Here is a 20,285-nt window from a genome sequence, read left to right as displayed (position 1 = left end):
TCTGTTTATGAGAAGGAGTATCTAGCTATATTGTTAGCTATTGAGCAGTGGAGACCATACTTACAATTCCAAGAGTTCATTATCAGGACAGATCAAAAAAGTTTGGTGAATCTTTCTGATCAGAGACTGCATACACCCTGGCAACAAAAAGCTCTCACAAAAATGATGGGATTGAATTATAAGATTGTTTACAAGAAGGGTATTGATAATTCTGCAGCTGATGCTCTTTCTAGGAGACCACGGTCAGATTCTCAAGTGTTAGCAATCTCTGGGGTTCAGCCTAGTTGGTTGGAAGAAGTGGTGGAAAGTTATAAGGATGACATAAAGGCACATGAATTATTGCAACAGTTGTCAGTGCAGCCTAAGTCCAAAAACAATTTTCAATTGTTACAAGGTGTGCTGAGGTATAAGGGTTGCATTTGGGTAGGCAATGACTGTGGTTTGCACACAAAAATTTGCCAAGCTTTCCATGACACTCCCTTGGGTGGTCATTCTGGATTTCCTGTCACCTACAAAAGAATTAGGGCCCTGTTTAAATGGGTGGGTATGAAGAAACAGATACAGCAATTTGTGCAATCTTGTCTCATTTGCCAAAGGCCAAACCTGAGAGAGTGGCTTATCTTGGGTTGCTATCACCACTGCCTGTTCCTGCAAAAGCTTGGGAGACAATGGATTTTATCTCAGGATTGCCATCTTCTGATTAGTATGATTGCATCATGGTGGTCATTGACAATTTTACAAAATATGGTCATTTTATACCTGTCAAACATCCATATACAGCCCAGAAAGTTGCTGAACTTTTTCTGGACAATATTTATAAGCTTCATGGCATGCCTCTCTTTATAGTATCTGACAGGGATCCAGTTTTCACCAGCAAATTCTGGCAAGCTCTAGTGAAGAGGACAGGAGCTGTGCTTAATATGAGCACATCATATCATCCTGAAACAGATGGACAGACAGAAGCAAGTGGAGTGTTTTTTGAGGTGTTTCATCAGTGCTCATCCGAACAAGTGGGCAAAGTGGCTTTCACTTTGTGAGTTTTGGTACAATACCAACTGGCATTCAGCACTTAACAAATCTCCATTTGAGGTTCTTTATGGTCATGGTCCTCGGCATTTTGGGATTTCGGCTTCAAACTCAATTGATCCTGTTGATTTGCAGCAGTGGTTGGATGCTCGAGCAGTGGTTCAGCAGTCAGTGCGCCAGCATTTGTTGCGTGTTCAGCAAAGGATGAAACATCAGGCTGACAAGAAACGCACTGAAAGAACATTTGCTGTGGGAGATCGAGTATTCCTTAAACTCCAGCCGTATGTACAATCATCAGTGGTGCACAGGGCAAATCATAAACTTGCTTTCAAGCATTTTGGTCCGTTTCTGATTCTGGAGAAGATTGGCGAAGTGGCTTATCGCTTACAGTTGCCAGCAGCTAGTCGTATTCATCCTGTATTCCATGTTTCACAGTTGAAGCGCTGTGTGCATCCACAACATGAGGTACTTAAGTCGCTTCCTTCTGTTGATGCTCATCTTCAGTTCCCTGTTAAGATACTGCAGGAGCGCCTTCGCCGCGCCGACAACCGATCGTTGGCACAAGTCCTAGTTCAGTGGAGTGGAGGGGATGCTTCTTCGGCAACCTGGGAGGATAAGGATTCACTTCGTTAGTTGTTTCCTCGTGCCCCGGCTTGGGGACAAGCCGGTTCCGAAGAAGGGGGGAATGTCAGCGATCATGGTACTGAAACAGAGCAAGCGGGAGCGCGCGAGGCCAAGGATTCGACTCGTGGGCCGGCTACTCGGCCCACTCGCGACCGGCAACTTCCCCAGTGGCTTGCAGGCCCGAACTGGGCCCGTTAAGGGTGTAAGCTAGTACATTACCGTTGGTGTGTGTTGCGTGTGGATCTGGGAAGGAACTGGTGGCTTCGGCCAGTACCATGTGCGTGTGAGCTTGTATCCGTCTTCTATGGCGAATTCCTCCCCAATTCGAATTCTATAAGCTGGTAGCTCACAGTTTCGTGTAGGTCAGCTGTCACGTACGAAATGCCGCGGCTAGCAATAACGGGGAGCTGCAAGGAACAGGTCGGCTTGGCTGGCCATGGAGGAAAAGCGCGAGTTAATGGCGGACCTGGACGGGGTATTAGGTTGAGGTTGAGGCAAGGTTAAAAGACGGCATTAGGTTGTGGTGGCGCTGCTGTGCTGCACGTATTGGGAAATCTTCCGCTGGCACTTGACTTTGACTCAACAATAATCGGGGCTCTAGTCTCTACAAACTCATCTCTTTCTCTCATCTTTGCGGGGACCGGCCCGGCCGTCTTCGCGTCCGCATGGCGGGTGAAGGCATGAAAGCTCAGCTCGTGTAGTCTAGGTGTGGTGGTATCGCCCATGCCGTCGCCGGGTATTCGGGGAACTGCCACTGCTACGTGGCAGAGTGATTCGCGAAATCCGGTCTACTTGACTGGTTTTGGCTATCCTTTTCCTGGAGTACTACTACGTGCAGCTACTTGTAGGTGGAAGGCCGTGTCTTCTGTCGAGTTTTCCTGGCACACAGCTCAGCCCCGATTGTTCGGCGCCGGTTCTTCTGCCGAGTTTTTCGTGTACCCTCACACTAGACGGTGCATGTGAAAGGAGCAAGAAAAGTACGTATTCAAAGACGATTAGACGAGACCAGCGCGGCCGGCCAGCTCGTTGTGAACTGGAGCCCTAATGAAATCACCGACTGTCCTACACCCTCCCCGGGATTCTCACACCCGCCTGTTTAAATTTCAACCACAACAATGCAATCCTACACCCTCCCCGGGATTCTTACACCCGCCTGTTTAAATTTCAACCACAACAATGCAGTCCTACTGTGCTGTGCGTGTAGCTGGGGCGGGCAGGTACGCGCCACTCCCTTAACAAAGATGAGTGCGTAAGCTTTGACAAAGTCCATGACATTTCGCCAACTCCCTGTTCACGTACATGCATGCACAACGGATTTGTAATTTCGTCCCGAGGAGGCTAGCTAGCTCGACCATGATCGAACCAGGCTCGTTGGTGCTTTGGTTGATGGTAGCAGGTGGAGAACAGACGAGCGGTACCCGGCGGTACGTGCACGAATGCACAAACCCTTTCCTGGAGGCGGTAGCTAGCTAGCTGCTCCGGCCGGTTGTTGTCATGCAGCCGGTACGCACGCGGGAATGCACCACCGGGACCGTGCATGGATGAGGATTCTCAACCGGCAGGAACCGATAGCCAGATTGGAACATTCTCTCACGCTCATCGACAGATCTTTTCACTGGCTATTCATTTTGGTTTGATCGGGAGTCCTTATCGGTTAGCACGGCGACAGGGAAAGGGATTGCGGCGTGGTACGTGCGGTGCACATGCATCCATCGTGATTACTTCGTCGTCGCTGTGCGGTGCAGGGCGGGCGAGCGCGCGCACTGTAGGACAAGTGCGCTGCGCCCTGGCTAGCTATATGCAGTGGCGGAGCCAGGGGGGACGAGCAGGGGCCAGCCCCCCCCCCCCCCCCCCCCCCCCCAACCATGGAGCGATGCTTCGAACCGGTGGCCACGACGAGAGATAAAATCGCACGTATAGGCTTGTTGGCCCCCCCTAATCTCAGCGTGTGCCCTTAAAAAGCATAAAAAGGCCCATAACAAAAGCCCACTAGCGTCCAGATTAGCAAAGAAGCCTCGATCTAATCTCCTCGAGCAGTGAAACTGCTTTCTCTCGTGCGTGATTAGGTCTACTATACGTGGGTCAGATTAGGCGCCGCTGCCGCCCGTCGTGTGCCCCTGCGGCCCTGGCGCCGTCGTGTGCCCATCTGCCTCTGATCTCTTTGCTCCGTCGCTCACGATCTGATCTGTACTGTGAATAGAAAAGCCTATTTCATTGCTTCAGGTAACGAACTAGTAGGTTAACACTATACTTATCTCTCTCATCGCAATTCCCATCTCGTCTTAGTGTTGAAATTATACATTAGATTTTATTTGCTTTGTGTTTTTTATTTGAGATGCTATCAAAAATTCATATCTCGTATGTGTCCTAGAAATTATCGTGATGCAAATTATCTTGTACGATGTCCTATTTGCGATGCAGAATTTTCCTATGTTCACTGTATATAGTATAGCTAATTTCTGAAATTGAAATTCCTAAACTATGAATAGAAAAGGAACTGCCAAACACCATTAAGATTAATTTGTTTTCTATGTTGGTTACTTATAAAACTGAAATTCGTCAACTAAGAAAGAAAAAAACAACCCCAAACACCATTAAAATTAATTTGTTTTCTCAGCCGGTTTCTTCGGATTCTTGACATACTGAAATTGTTAATGAGATTGTTGTGCAAGTTCTCAACCTTGTTCTTTATAATTATCTTTTGCACTGGATTTTTTTCTATCTACTTGGCTTGGCTCTCCCTATACCTAAATCCTGGCTCCGCCCCTGGCTATATGCTATAGCTACCTGAGCCGTGGTGGCCGACAGTTATACGGATGCCGACCGCGTCGATGGACGGATCTGTGGGCGGGCGTAATTCAGGCGCGGTATACATCGGTATCTCTTGCAAAGCAGTAAACGGATCGTGATGGGTACTATATACACAGTGTGCGATGTTTGCAAGGGAAATGCGCGACTGGTTGATCGGCGGACAGTGGCTTGATCGTGGACAGGGAATCAAGTTGAGGTTAAGCTTGACAGAGGCGACGTCGGGCTGGGGCGGCGAGGTAGTGATGGTGCATGCATGGGCCCGTATTGGAATCTCCGACCCGGGTGCCCGACCGATCGATGGCCCGTCCTTTTGACTCTGACTTAGAGCGTCGGCTGGGCAGAATGCAAAGCTTGATCTCTCGATAATGGATACCAGGATATGTGGTGCCGCAACCATGTACTACATGACTCTGTGAACGCCCATGCCGTCACGTGGTATTTGCGAGACTGCCACAGCTGGGGGCTGGCTGATTGGCCGGGCAGGATTGCGATCGTGGGCGAGTCCTGCCTCCATGCACCATGCACGCTGGCATCGCTCCCGTAATCCGGTTTAGTTTTTTTTTCTTCTCGATTGGTTTGGTTCTCGTCTGCTCTCGACGTGCTTATGTGCAGTGCTTAACGACCCCAAACGGACGTCCGGTTTGGCCGGATTTTGTTTCTTTGGGATGGCAATGGATTCGCCCATGTCCGCGTCTGTCCGATGAGTCATGGGTGCGCCCAGCGCGCGGCCGCACCCCAAATCTTGTCCGTGTTGGACGTGATTAAAAAAACATAAAAACTTAAATAAAATAACTTAAAAAAAATAATAAACACAGTTAAAAAAACTTAAAACTTAAGTTTACGGTCATGGCCACAAAACGGCCCAGTTTCACGTCCAACTTAGTGCCATAATTAAACTAAAAAGGGAAATAAAAACGGTCGCCGCCCGCGCGCTCCTGCCCGTGCCCGTCGATGTCGTCGCCGTCGCCGTCTTCAGTGGCCGCTGGTGTCGTCGTCGTCGCTGACGAGGTCGACGTAGGCCGGCAGCGTCCAGAGGTGGGCCGGCGGTGCGTGGTAGACGGGGGTGGGTTGGACGGCGGGAGGTGCATGCACCACCTCCTCCCGTGGCGACGCCTCCTGCTCCAGTGATCGCGGCGGAGTGACGCACCAGTTCACGCCCACGGCGGCGGCCATCTCCGCAGCAGTGCATGACCAGCCCCACCCCTGGCCCACCAGGCCCGGGTGGAACGCGGCCACCGGCTCCTCCTCAATCGCCTTCTCCGCGGCCACCATCTCCAACTCGGGGATGGCTACCTCGCCGGCGGCGGAGCGGGCCATCATCTCCTCGAGGCCCTCCCATTGGCGCTCATCGTGCGTGTACATGGAGTCCTCCATGACACGCGCCATGAGACGGGCCTCCTCCTTTGCCGTCATGCGAGGGGCTGGTGGTGGAGATGGAGATGGCGAAGGCGACGGCGTGGGCGTGAGGCCGCGCACCCACCAACGCCCGCGCTCATGGGGAGCAGGCGCTGCGCGCTCCCGACGTGGCCGCCGCGGCCCAGACGTCGTGCCGGCGAAGGAGGCGCACCGCACGTCGTGCTCGCCCCTGAGCCAGGTGTCCCAGAGGAGTGAGTCCGGGGCGTACCTGTCGTCGTAGTACAGGTCGTCGGGGAGGAGGCGGCGACGGCGCTCGATCTCTTCACGGCGCGCACGGCCGCTCGCCGGGACCAGCGGGATCGGCACACGGTCGACGGACAAGTGCCAGTTGTTGGGGAGGTGGACGTCGCTCCAGGGGAGCGGCGTCCTCGTCTCCCAATAACGGCGGCACACATCCGCACGGATGTAGTGCCGGTCGCGCTCGCCGGCGGACGTGGGGGTGATGGAGAACGCGGGCGGCGCGGGGGCCCGGCGTGGTGGTGATGCGGGCTCCTCCTTCTTCACGGAGCCGGCGCGGCGCCCCGACGAGTAGCCGGCCTCGCGGTCGTGCTTGCCCTTGCGGCCTGGGTTCCAGAAGCCCATGGCTTCGAGGTGGCCGACCGGCGAGCTCGAGGACAGGGGAGGGCTAGGGTTTCCCCTTGTCGGATTTCGAGGAGGCCGCGTGATGGAGTGGGGCGGTGTGGACGATGACCGGTCCGCGGGTTCCCCATTTAATAAGGACGGCGACCTTCCGCTGGGCCGATGATAGGTGGGGCCGGCCGCCCGTACGCATTGACGTTGGCGGGTGGGAGGTAGGTGGCCGCCCCGCAACGCGGTCAGACGCGGACGAGCGGCGCGTCCGTTCAGTGTCCGCGGCGACCCAAATCCGGCAAAAGTTTGCGCTCTAAATGGGTCGGCCCAGACACAAAACGGATCAGATGAAGTCGGGCCGTCGCGCGCTGGGCCGACCTGTTTGTCCGTTTTACCTAAACGAACGGGGCCCGACAGAATGAGGTCGCGCGGTGGAGTTGGCCTTAGGCACACAGCTGGACATTCCAGCTCGGCCCCGGCTCTGCGGTCGCCTTGCCTACGTGGCCCGGAACAGCTGCCGGTCCCGTCCATGCTGACCCGTCGGATCCCATGTTCCCTCAGCACGACAACCGGGAAATCGGCGAGCATGCACGGCGTGCGACGACGACGACGAGGACACGAGACAAGCGCGGACGGGCCACCGCTGGCGTTGGCGTCCTCGGCCAGCCAGCTCGCGGCGAACTGGAACCCAATTCCTCCTGCACTGCAACCACCTCGATTTCCGCTTCTACTGCTCACAGCTCACCCACCACGCAGTGCTACTGTGCAACGGTAGGAGTAGGCGGTACTGCTGAATACGGTCTGCTATAGTTTGAAAGTGTATGTACGAAACGGTCGCATGCACGTCGGGTCTTTTTTTTCACGTCAAGTACTGCAGATGCTATTAGCTCCTCAATAATACGGTCCAGGTTATGTGGACAGACCAGGAGCCATTTTCGGATACCGTGGTGAGAGAGAAATGTGGTACTACGTACACCCCTGCACCTGCATCGACATGATAAATTGCTGTCGTGGCAGCCGCCGCGCAGACCAGGGCGGCATGCATACTGTCCGTGCGTCCTGGCTAGCCACAGTGCTGCGGTTCCCGATCGGGTCAACGAAATGACGCATCGGCCCGCGGATAGCACTGAGGGTGTTGGTACTTGATACAATGGCGTCTGACGCAAGGAGATGTCTTAGGTGGGTTAGCTAAAACTGGACGCTCGGAGATCAATTAGTGGCTTCTCAAGGCAAAATCACGGCTGTCATGCACTGTGCACGGTGGTGCTCCTATGCAGTATAGCTCAAGGCTGCCAAAGATTGGGCTGATGGAAGACAAGCGTAGCTGCAAAAATAGAGGAGTTCACACCTTGCCTGTCCAGTTCCTGTCAATTTCCATCTGCAGGTTCCTCTTGATTAGCTCTTTCACGTATCCAGCCAACATGCATGCATTTCATCGTAGGAACGGCCCCCCTGTTCATACTCCACAGTTCACACTGAAAATCACGGAGCATTTCGCGTCAATACTGTGAAGAAACAATTGCTAGAACGAACTGTTCCCTTGATTCTCTGATGATTACAACTTATATATCTCCTGAAGAGACATGTCCAACAGACACAATGCTTCGAAGAGTCGGGAGAGAAGAGACGCGTCGGTTAGATTGCTAACCGACTCTCTAATACAACGTGGAGATTATCCACATAATTAATTACAATAATTAATTCCTAACAAATACTTCGAAACTAGTATGTACCGCGGACTAGATATGTGTGCCCTGTGTTCAAGACCATCGATCAGAGCCGTCACATGTCAACACCTTTCAATTCCGTAGTTAACTAAAAAACATTAGCAACAAATTTTGCCATTTCTTAGGACGTGTGACACTTTTTACTCTCCATCAATTTCTTGAGCAGTTTTCTCTTCTTTTAGGGAACCTCGCTCAACTTTATTAAATCACTTACATAAAATAAAACTTTCTTCAAATCACTTATCTGTAGATAGTCTGAAAATTGTTCTTGGGTTAATCGATTTTTTGGTCATCGATTTCGGCTTTGAAATATGTGCTCTTTTTTTCCATGGGTTGTATTGCGAGCTGGTTTGGGCTTTTTCTTACTGGCCACATTTTCGGGTAAGTCGATTTGCTACTAGGCTGAAACCCATCAGCTATGCCGCCCAGCCCCCCTCCCCCCTCTCTCTTTTTCCCCCCTTTCTCCTTTTTTAGGTCACTTTATTAGTTGTAATTTTAGGTATTTTTGGATGTTGGATGAGTGTAAATGTATACACAGAAATACAGTGCAATACGTGCAAAAGTTAATAGTTTTTCCTAGTAGTGAGTGAGCAAGTTTGTGCACATTTTCGTAATATATTTTTCTTTCTTTTTAAAGAGTAAGGGTATCTTCGACGCTAGCCTCTAAACGGACACCGCAAATGTCCATTTTCTTATCCCGAGATGGTCCGCGGACATGATGTGGGAGGTAGCCATTCAATCCTTAACCATAAAAATCCCTATTTGTCCGGTTTGGGGTAGACGGGGAGGGAGGGGGGGGGGGGGGGGGGGGGGCAGCGCCTTGAATTCATTGGGCAGATATTGACGGGATGGGTTTACAGGATCTGTTCCGCGCCGGAGGGCTCACGGTACCGCAAAAAAATATTCATTGGGCAGATATTGACAAGTGCTTCCACTTGAATACACGAAATTTATAAATACATCACTAGCTCATCGTCATACTAGTTCATCACATCCAAAATCAAGCGCAACATATGAGATTGCAAGTTTAACCTTACAAATGTGTGATCAAACAAAACAAAAGATGACCGAATAACCACTGTTATAGAGAAATCAAGCGACATCCTCATTGTTACGCAGGGAGGGGGCCCGGCTCCTGCTTCACGCGGTCGCCATTGTGGAGGCCGCGGTTGCGCGGCGGGGACGCCGACTCGTCCTTCACCTGCCGGAGTGGGGATGCTAGCTCCCACTTAACGCGAACCCGCGGCGGTGTTGATGGTTCCTCCTTCACGAGCGCTGGCGCCGGCGGCGCCCGACAGTAGGATCGGAAGTAGGTCTAGAGGGGGGGGGTGATTAGACTACTTGACCAAATAAAAATCTAGCCTTTTCCCAATTTTAAGTCTTGGTAGATTTTAACACCTTAGCACAAGTCAAGCAATCAACCTACACATGCAATTCTAAGAGTATAGCAGCGGAATGTAAATCATTGCATATGAAGGTAAAGGGAGGGGTTTGGAGTGGCAAACGCAATGTAGACACATAGATTTTTGGCGTGGTTCCGATAGGTGGTGCTATCGTACATCCACATTGATGGAGACTTCAACCCACGAAGGGTAACAGTTGCGCGAGTCCACGGAGGGCTCCACCCACGAAGGGTCCACGAAGAAGCAACCTTGTCTATCCCACCATGGCCATCGCCCACGAAGGACTTGCCTCACTTGGGTAGATCTTCACGAAGTAGGCGATCTCCTTGCCGTTACAAACTCCTTGGTTCAACTCCACAATTTTGACGGAGGCTTCCAAGTGACACCTAACCAATCTAGGAGACACCACTCTTCAAAAGGTAATATATGGTGTGTTGATGATGAACTCCTTGCTCTTGTGCTTCAAATGATAGTCTCCCCAACACTCAACTCTCTCTCTCTCACACACAGATTTGGCTATAGTGGAAAGATGATTTGAGTGGAAAGCAACTTGAGAAAGGCTAGAGATCAAGATTCTTGTGGTTGGATTGGAATGTCTTGATATCAACACATGAGTAGGTGGTTCTCTCTTAGAAAATGAATGCTGGAAGTGTAGGCACGTTCTGATGGCTCTCTCTGTTGAGGAGAGGAGGGCGGAGGGGTATATATAGCCTCCACACAAAATCTAACCGTTACACACAAAAGAACCAACTCGGTCAGACCGAATGTATGAACTCGGTGAGACCGATTCAGTCAAAAATGTGAACGTTAGGATTTTCGGTGGGACCGGCATGATCAACTCGGTGGGATCGATGTGCTAGGGTTAGGGCAAAACATGATCTCGGTTTCACCGATTACTTCAACTCGGTGAGACCGATTTTAGTAATGGGTTAACAGAGAGTTGGTCAAGCAAACTCGGTGGGACCGATCGCTCCTTTCGGTCAGACCGAAACGTTACGAAAGAGACACAGAGAGTTTGCATTGCGAAATCGGCGGGACCGATCGCTCATTTCGGTTAGACCGAAATGTTACGAAGGGAAACAGAGAGTTTGCAATCCCATCTCGGTGAGACCGAGATCCCTATCGGTAAGACCGAACTGCTTAGGGTTTGTGGCAATGGCCATGTCAAGTGAACTCGGTGGCGCCGGATGGATCAAATCGGTGGGGCCGAGTTTGACTTTAGGTTTAGGACATATTTGGATATGAGAAAGTGGTTGAGGGATTTGAAGCATATCACTAAGCATTTTGAGCAAGTAGACCATTAAGCAACACCTCATCCCCTTTTAATAGTATTGGCTTTCCTATGGACTCAATGTGATCTTGGATCATTAAAATAGAAATGAAGACTCCTGAGCTTTTGCCAATATTTGTCCTTAGCATTTTGAGTGGTCCACATCTCTTAGTCCATGCCATGCTAATCACTGAACTTTCTGAAATAATCATCTTGAAAGAATATTAGTTCAATGAGCTATGTGTTGTTAAGAATTACCAAAACCATCCAGCGATTAGTTGCACTTTCACCGGCCCATCTGACGGACTAATTCTTCGTCCGTCAGAGCCGCCTCTGAGAGGAGACGGGGCCACTGCTACGTCTAGCCCTACTCGTCGTCGGAGGCGGTGAATATCTCCTTGCCGGAGGAGCCCGCCACCGTGGATACAGATGGTCCTGGTGAGCAAGGGCGGCGACGCCACGATCCTCCTCACGACAAACTTCCACCGGTGCCACCTGCCAGCGCAGAGAACTAGGACTTCGGCATCGTCACTGGGCTCGGAGAGGAGGAAGGGCTCGGCGAGGGGGAGGAGGATGATGCGGTGCTCGGGCGGGAGGGGGGTGGGGATCTGGACGGCGCCGGAGCGCGGCTTAAATAGCCGCGGCCAGGCCAGGCGGAGGGGCACTCAACCCGCTTTAATGCAGCTCAGCGGCCGGAGTTGGTTTCTCGGGACGCGTCGTCCGCGTTGAAGCGGGGGCAACGTGTGAGAGGTCGCGTCCGTCTGTGCTTCCTGCCCATCCCGGCATTAATGCAGCGCGGCAAGCAGCGCGGGGCGTGTGATGAAAAGCGCGGATGGGAGGGTGGAGGGTTTGGGTGGGCCAATACGGTCAGAAGCGGGCTTGAGAGCGGTCCGGACTTCCGCAAAACCCTATATGTTTGTCTTTGGTTTGCGGGTGAAAACACATCTAAATCGCGCCGCAGACCGATACAGACACGATTGGATGACTTCCACGGCCTGGACGGATGCGGAGGGTTCTAGAGTCGACGTTGAAGATGCGCTAATCAAAGGCCATTTCGGTATGAGGAAGACGACAAGCACACACGTTTTTCACGAGCTGACAACGGCAACCGAGGACGAAGCCGCCGGTCGATAGTTCGTTTGCCCTGAGCACCTGGTGACTGATCAATGTGCCAGCGAACAGATTCGTTCCGTCCTGGCAAAAAACACAAAATTGACGTGTGGACGAAACGAATTCACAAACTTAACAGCTTAAAAAAAATCCCTCAGCTGACCCTTTCGTGTGGCACCCGACAGCTAGGAGCCACACTTACTGTGCAGTGTCTAGCTCTCCGGTGCTGCATGTCTGGCCAGCATGGCACCGCTGGGTCCCTCATCGAGCGGTGCAGCGCCTAAGGGCCTGTTCTGATCTCATCCAACTACACAAGACTTCACAAAACCAGCTTCTTGCTTCACCTGGTGATTCCCAGACGTTCGGCGTCGAGCGTAGCTTCTCCCAGCGCTTGCAGCCCAGCTGGGAGCTTGCTGGGCCAGTTTGGGCCGCTTGGCGGCAGCCCAGCTGGGAGCTTGCTGGGCCAGTTTGGGCCGCTTGGAGGCAACCCAGCTTGGGCTATCGATCGAGAGGAGAAGCCCCATACCGATTCGATCGAGGGAGTGAGGAGAGCGATTTCTTCTAGAGTGTACCGGTTCGATCTGAAGGCACTTGGTGGTGGCAGCTCCATGTAAATAAGGGGAACTTCTCCTTTTCCAATCGGTGGAGTTGGGCCGATCGAGCTTCATGTTTTTGCAATGCGATTTAGCTCAGCTCCTAGAAGTTAGCTTCTTCGATCAAAAGCGTTCGGGCTGGCTTCTCTCTGAAATTTTGTGAAGTTAGGAGTTGGATGAGATCAGAACAGGCCCTAAGAGCTAGGCGCCGCACATGTAATGTGCTGCACCTAGCTCTTAGGCGTTGCACTATCTCTTAGTAGCCGCCGCGCGCTGGCCCTCCCCCACCCCCGCCCATTCCCTTGCAGTTCCCCCAGAACAGAAGAACGGCGGCGGCGGCTTCCTCCTCTCCCCACCTCAACCCTCTCACCCAAATACTCCAGATCTGAGGATTTGTTGCGGGGATTTGTTGCCCAATCCATCCTAGAAGGTAATCTCGTCCGATCCCTTTCTTTTTATCCAAATAACCTTCCCCATTCTTCATGTTTGTGGTGAAACCCTAGGCTTTGATTGTTTTGAAATTTGTTTGGGAAATAGAATGAATATGTGTTGATTTAGCCTATGTAGATTAGTTGTAAACATTGGGGAACACTATTGTTGTTGATTTGTATATGTAAATCGCGTACATGTGCTCGTGTGTACATGTGGTACGTTATCAGCCGAACTTTGTTTGCTGACAGTACTAGCAAGAACACTCCATGGATGTGGCTGAAGCCAGGCTATTCTGGAAATGACCCCGGTTGGAAAAGGCAAAGAGGAAGGTGCACTTCGAACATTCATTAAGGTACACATCTAATTCAGTTGGACATGTTATATATGCTGCTAAGTTCGATATCTCATTAACCTGTCCATGTTACAGTGTCAGGGCCAAAGGTTAAGGCGTTATCCAACCTTGTGGGTTGCCACGACCCCGAATATTCAGAACTAGAGTTGTCTAGGTCCGCTACACCATCTGATCCCCAATCTGACCATGGGGCTTATTTGGAGGATGATACTGCGTCGACAGCTGATCTGGACGGTGAGGGTGTGGTCACCCAAGAGGTATGACAATAGCACATATTCATCTCTTTCATGCATTGCTAACTTCATCATGACGCGCGATCTTTACCATATTTTTTTGCTTTTACGATAGGTCAATGATGACATAACCTTGCAATAATATCAAGCTCGGTCAGCCTGCATGTTAAAGCCTAGGAGGGGAATCAACTGGTTCACACCCGAAGACTACAACAATGAAGGCAAGAAGGCGGTCGGTGGGAGCTCGCAGATGGCGAGCTTGGATGATGCTGTGAGCGATGAGGAGGAAGAAGAAGATAGCCGTCCAGAGGGGAAGGGGCGGCAACAAGCGTGGAAGGAACTAAGCGGCATCTTTTTCTTATGTGACTGAATTGGTCTTCGTTTTCTCATGTTGATGAACTCTTAGCACTCTTTGACTTATTGTCTTTGTTGAACTTGAAGTGATGGTAACTCTTACTAATGTTGAACTTGTTGTCTTTGTTGAAGTTGAAGTGATGTTGAAAATGTCATAATTATGATCATTACTGCTTTTTCCGTGATGCAAGTTATCAATAATTATTGAAAATTTGACTGAAAATGTATGCAATACTACATCTTATAATTCTGCAGTTAACAGAGGCATGGCGCCACACCCTACTGTGCAGCGCCTTAGATCTAGACGCTTCACACTGACTTAGCCGATTCTGGGGCACTAGAGAGCCCAGTTTGCTCTTTGGAGTCTCTGGATAGCTCCAGGCTGCCCAGATTAAATACATACAACTCTTAGGCGCTGCACTACTCGACGAGGGGCCCAGCGGTGCCACGTTGGTCAGACGTGTAGCGCCGGAGAACTAGGCGTTGCACAATATAGTGTGGCGCCTTGCTGTCGGGCGCCACATGAAAGGGTCAGTTGAGGGAATTTTTTTCTAAAGCTGTTCAGTTTATGAATTCTTTTTGTCCTCAAGTTAATTTTGTGTTTTTTGCCATCCGTCCTGGGGTCCGGATAAGCGGAGTAGAAAGAAGGCCGTACGTCTTTGAGACCTCACCTCGTTGGGTCCGGATCCAATGCTATGCTATCTGAGACGGAACAGGTTCGGCGTCGAGTTTTTTCGGAATAAAATCGCCTCTGCGTTCGTCGATGCCAACCGTTCGGATCGACTTCGCGGGCTGAATATATTCTTGTAGAAAACGAGTCGTGCGTATGGATAGATAGAGGCCGCCGGGCAGATATACGAGACGGTAGCACAGTTAAAAGTGATAGGCTGATACGACAGTGATGCGGATCGAGCGGCGACCGGTGGTAGACTGGCGAGTTCTTGTCAGCCGTTGCTTTAGTATAAAAAGTACTACTAGTACGTAGATAAAGCAAACTAGTTGACGTGCACGCACCGGCCCGTTGGAAATGCTGGATTTATCTGAAGTGGACTTTCATCTCGATCATCGCGTTTCTACTGCTCCTTGAGGCTTGAGTAGTGGCTCAGCTGGCACGTACGAAATGCTGCGCCTAGCAACAGCGGGGACTTGCATGGAACAGGGTGGGTTGGGCTGGCCGTGGAGGAAAAGCGCTAGTTAATGGCGGACCTGCTGGACGGGGTATTAGGTTGAGGTTAAGGCAAGGTTAAAGACGGCATTTGGTTGGGGTGGCGCTGCTGTGCTGCCCGTATCGGGAATCAATCTCTGGCAAGTGACTTTGGCTCGACAATCTCTCTCTCCTCTCCGTGGGGACCGACCCGGCCGTCTCCGCATCCGCATGGCGGGTGAAGCCATGAAAGCTCAGCTCATGTAAGGTCCGTCTAGGTGTGGTGGTATAGCCCATGCCGTCGCAGGGTATTCGCGGAACTGCCACTGGAAGGGAGTGGTACGTGCTCGCGTAATCAAACTGATTTAGGTTCTCTTTTTCTTGGAGATTTGGGGTAGTACGTGCAGCTACTTGTAGGTGGACGCCGTGTCCACGCATGTGTCCATAGGTAGGGCTCTCGGCACACAGCTGAGTTTAATGTGAACTGAACAGATCTGGCACTTCGCCCTACACTGCAGCTGGAGCGGGCAAGTAGGCGGTTTTGACATTTCGCGCCTTGTTTTGGCCAACTCCCAAAGCACGTACTACGTGCATGCATGCATGCACGGCATATCTGTAATTTCGTCCCGGGGAGGCGAGCTCGCCCATGGTTTAAACCAGATACACACGTTGATGATGGCACATATCAGAACATTCTCTCATTGGCTATTCATTTCATCATTTGGGTTGGATCGGGAGCCCTTATCGGTTAGCACGGCGACAGGGAAAGGGATTGCGGCGTGGTACGTGCGGTGCACATCTATCATCATGAGTACTTCGTCGTCGCTGTGCAGTGCGACAAAGTGTGCTGCGCCCTGGCTAGCTACATGCTATAGCTGCCTTGAGCCGTAGTGGCTGACAGTTATATGGATGCCGACCGTGTCCACGGACGGATCTGTGGGCGGACGTGATTACATTGTTGGTATTTCTTGCAAAGCAGTAAACGGATCGTGATGGTTACTATGCACACAGTGTGCGATGTCTGGCACGGGAAATGCGCGAGTATTTGATGGTGGACGATGGCGTGATCCTGGACAGGGGATTAAGCTGAGGTTAAGCTTGACAAGTATGCATGGCCTGTCCTGGAATCTCTGACCCTGGTGCCCGATGATGGCCCGTCGTCGTTTGACTCTGACTCGATCATTGGCTCAGCACAAGGCAAAGCTCGATCTCTCCTCCCCCGTCCTAGTCCAACTTGTCCGTGGGGGACCGGATATGTGGTGCAGCAACTACTGGCGAATGTGGGAACGGCCATGCCGTCACGTGGTATTTGCGAAACTGCCACTGCTGGGAGCTGGCTGATTGCCGGAATAGGATTGGGAGACTGGGCTAGTGCCCCATGCATGGCCATGGCCGCAACGCTCCCGTAATCCGGCCTAGCTGCTTGATTGGTTTGGTTCTATTCTGCTCTCGATGCTGCTAGTGCCTACTCCTGTGTACTAGGCACACAGGTGGACATTCCAGCTCAATCCGGTCCATGCGGTCGCATTGCCTACGTGGCCCGAAACGTAACGTCACAGCAGCTGCTGGTTGCGTCCATGCTGACCTGTCGGATCCCTTGTCGCCTCAGCACGAGAACCGGCGACCATGCACGGCGTGCGGCGACGACGACGACGACACGAGAAATGCGCGGACGGACGGACCACCGCTGCCGCTGGCGTCCTCGGCCAGCTCGCGGCGAACTGGAACCCAATCCCTCGTGCAACCACCTCGATTTCCGTCTGTACTGCCCACCCACCACGCAGTGCTACTGTGCAGCGGTAGGCGGTACGCCCGTACGTACATAACTCAATACGGCCAGAGCCCTTTTTCACATCATGTTGTAGATCCGGTTGCTACATTTTAAATGTGTATACTATGTACAGAACGGGTGTCAAGTTTGTATAGCGCAGGTGTTATCTACAGCCACATATGACCCCTGAAACGTCCACGGACGCATCCAGACGCGTCCGCAGACAGTGACCGCGCACGCCTTAAATTTCACTTGTTACATCCAAACATCATATAATAGTTTCCTAAATCTATACTAAGACATGCAAATGAACTAACCTACGTACTACGTCGATCACCTAGCTACTCATCTCGGAGATGTCGACGATCTTCGTGCCCGACTCGAGCAACATGGCCGGCAGCAGCTGCTGCAGCTCCTCCGGCTGCTCCTCTCGGGCCTCCTCCGCCTCTATCTCTGCGTCGAGTTCGGCGAAGAGCGCGCCAGACTCCGCCTGCTTCCGCCGGAGAAACACCCGGTTGGCCTCCATATAGGACTCATCCTGGATGGACTCCAGGATGGCCCGTTGCTCTGCCATTTCGTCGGACTAGGCGACGGCGAACTCCGCCTCCGCCTGCTCCATGTTGATGGCCGGCAGCTGCTGGTCCGGCTCCTCTGCCTCCTCCACTTCTATCGGCGCCAGCTCCTCCTCCTCCTCTCCTCCCAGTTGCTCCTCCTCCGGCTCCGACAGCGATGTAGGCTGGGCGCGCGCTTTTCTCCCCCGGATCTCCTGCTAGATCTCGGCGTGAGCACTGCGTAGTACGCGATCTTAGTCCGGACCATGGCGGAGCGCCAGAGTGTGGGCAGAGCGTCGGAGAGGGAGATGGAGGAGGTGGATGGGCTCACACTGGCGGCGCGGAGCGGGGGGAGGTGGATGGACTAGGGTTGCGGGACTCCGATCGGCTTAAATAGGCCGATTTGCTCTCGGGCGGCGAGCCGGAGCGGCGCCACGCGGCGTCCACACGCGGCGAGGAAGAAGGCGTCCGTCGAACCGTCGGTTCCGCGCGAGTCCGCGTGGGACCCCTTCGTCAGTCCTATGTGTTGGGCGAGCCCGATCGCGTCCGGGCGCCCCCATATCCGCCCCATATTTGAGTTGGATATGGAGGATGCCGGTCAGCCCGTTTAAGGAGCTTGTGTGAATTAAAAAAACGTGAGTGGACAGTAACCGAGAGGCCCGCTCGGGCATATGACGCGGGTTTGAAGCGCCGGCTGTAGATGCTCTTAGCTCCTTGATAGTACGCTGATACTAAACCTGATCATTTGTCGGGCCGGGTCGGGATCGGGCCATGCTTGACAAAGCCCGAAGAAAAAATCCCAAGCCCTAGCCCGGCCCGGCCCGAAGTACATGAACAGTGACATGTTTTAATTAAATTAATCAGTTTCAGGATATTATATTAATTTATTATACCTATATTCGATTAAAATATGTTTATATATATATATATTGGGCTTTCGGGCCGGGCTTTGGGTCAGAAAGTGGAGCCCATGCCCGGCCTGAATGTCGAGCTTCGGGTTTGGGCTGGTGGGCCGGGTTGTCCATGACCAGGTCTAGCTTATACGTACACGTTTAGTTTCGCATACGGTTCAGGTTATCTGGACAGAGCAGTAGTCATTTTCTGATACCGTGGTGAGAGAGAAATGTGGTACTAGTACACCCCTGCATCGACATGATAAATTGCTTTCGTGGCTGCCGCCGTGCAGTGCAGACAAGGGCGGCATGCATACTGTACGTGCGTCGCGTCCGGAGTCCTGCCTAGCCACAGTGGTGGGCAGTGCTGCACACCCCGATCGGGTGGACGAAATGATGCATCGGCCCGCGGATAGCACTCAGGGTGTTGGTACTATGGTGTCTCACGCAAGGAGATGTTTAGCTAAAACTGGCCGACGCTGGAAGATCAATTAGTAGCTTCTTTAGGCAAAATCACGGCTGTCATGCACTGTGAACGGTGGTGCTCCTATGCAGTATACCTGAAGGCTGGCAAGATTGGGCTACTGGAAGACGAGCATAGCTGCAAAAATACAGGAGTTCACGCCTCACCTGACAAAGGCGCTTACAGCTTACTTAATCACGAGTCATCTTTCACTCGGAGCATTCATAAACACCCATGTCCAGTTCCTGTCCATTTCCAGCTGCAGGTTCCAGCCAACATGCATTTCATCGTAGGAACGGCCCCCCCGTTCATACTCCACAGTTCACACTCAAAATCACGGAGCATTTCGCGTCAATATTTCGAAACTATGTACTGCGGACTAGACATGTCGTGTGCCCTTGTTCAAGACGATCGATCAGAGCGGCCACATGTCGACCCCTTCCAATTCCCGTAGTTAACTTGAAAAAAACAGCAGCAACACATTTTGCCATTTCTTAGGGCGTGTGACACTTTTTACTCTCCAAAACTTCTAGATCAGTTTTCTTCTTTTTGTAGGGAACCTCGCTCAACTTTATTAAATCACTTAAATAAAAAAACTATTAAATCACTTTAGTTATATGTAAATTGTCAGAAAATTGTTTCTAGGTCAGTCGATTTTTTGGCCATTGATTTCAGCTTTTAGATTTGTGCTCTTTTTTCCCTGGGCTGTTTTGGGATTTTTTTTTTTTGACTGACCACATTTTTGGGTCAGTCGATTTGCTACTAGGCTGAAACCCATCAGCTGTGCCGCCCAGCCCTCCCCTCTCTCCCATTTCCCCTTGTTTTTATGTGTTTCTCATTTTTTAGCTTACTTTATTAGTTGTTATTTTAGGTATCTTTTGGATGTTGGATGAGTGTAAATGTACACACAGATATACTATGCAATACATGCGAAAATTACATGATTATATTAATAGTTTTTGCATACTACAAAAGCAATTTTATTGCAAAGTAGTGAGCAAATTGGTGCAACATTTTTTATGTATTTTTTTCTTTTAAAGAGTAAGGATACCTTCGACGCTAGCCTCAAAACGGATATCGCAAATGTCCTTTTTTCTATCTGGACATGGTCCGCGGATATGATGTGGGAGGAAGCCATTCAATCCTTAATCACAAAAATCCCTACTTGTCCGGTTTGGAGGCAGAGCATCTCTAGCAGATCTGGTATAAACGCGTCTTGCGGGACGGGTTTACGAAATCTGTTCCGTGCCAGGGGCTCGCAATTTCGCAAAAAAATATATATTCATAGGACATATATTGACAAGTGCTTGCATATGAATACATGAAATTTATATATACATCACTAGTTCATCATCATACTAGTTCATCACATTCAAAATCATGCGCAACATATGAGGTAACAAGTTTAGCCTTACAAATGTGTGATCAAACAAAACAAAATGACCACCGGTCATAGAGAAATCAAAGCAACATCCTCATTATTGCGCGGGGAGGGGGACGTTGGCTCCTGCTTCATGCGGCTGCCGATGTAGAAGCTGTGGT

The 20,285-nt window shown here is 51.3% G+C and overlaps 1 long non-coding RNA gene across 1 annotated transcript; it reads right to left on the bottom strand.

Moving 5' to 3' along the window:
* Positions 1 to 758: 758 nt before the first annotated feature.
* On the bottom strand, positions 759 to 1,925 carry LOC109782590 (uncharacterized). Its single transcript, XR_005755747.3, has 3 exons — positions 1,870 to 1,925; positions 1,031 to 1,631; positions 759 to 939 (listed from the first exon to the last, which is right to left on the bottom strand). It is a non-coding gene; the product is annotated as an uncharacterized lncRNA (long non-coding RNA).
* Positions 1,926 to 20,285: the final 18,360 nt, after the last annotated feature.

This window comes from Aegilops tauschii, chromosome 5, assembly GCF_002575655.3.
Source record: "Aegilops tauschii subsp. strangulata cultivar AL8/78 chromosome 5, Aet v6.0, whole genome shotgun sequence".
Lineage (NCBI taxonomy): Eukaryota > Viridiplantae > Streptophyta > Magnoliopsida > Poales > Poaceae > Aegilops > Aegilops tauschii.
This window is presented reverse-complemented; position numbering and strand designations above follow the sequence as displayed.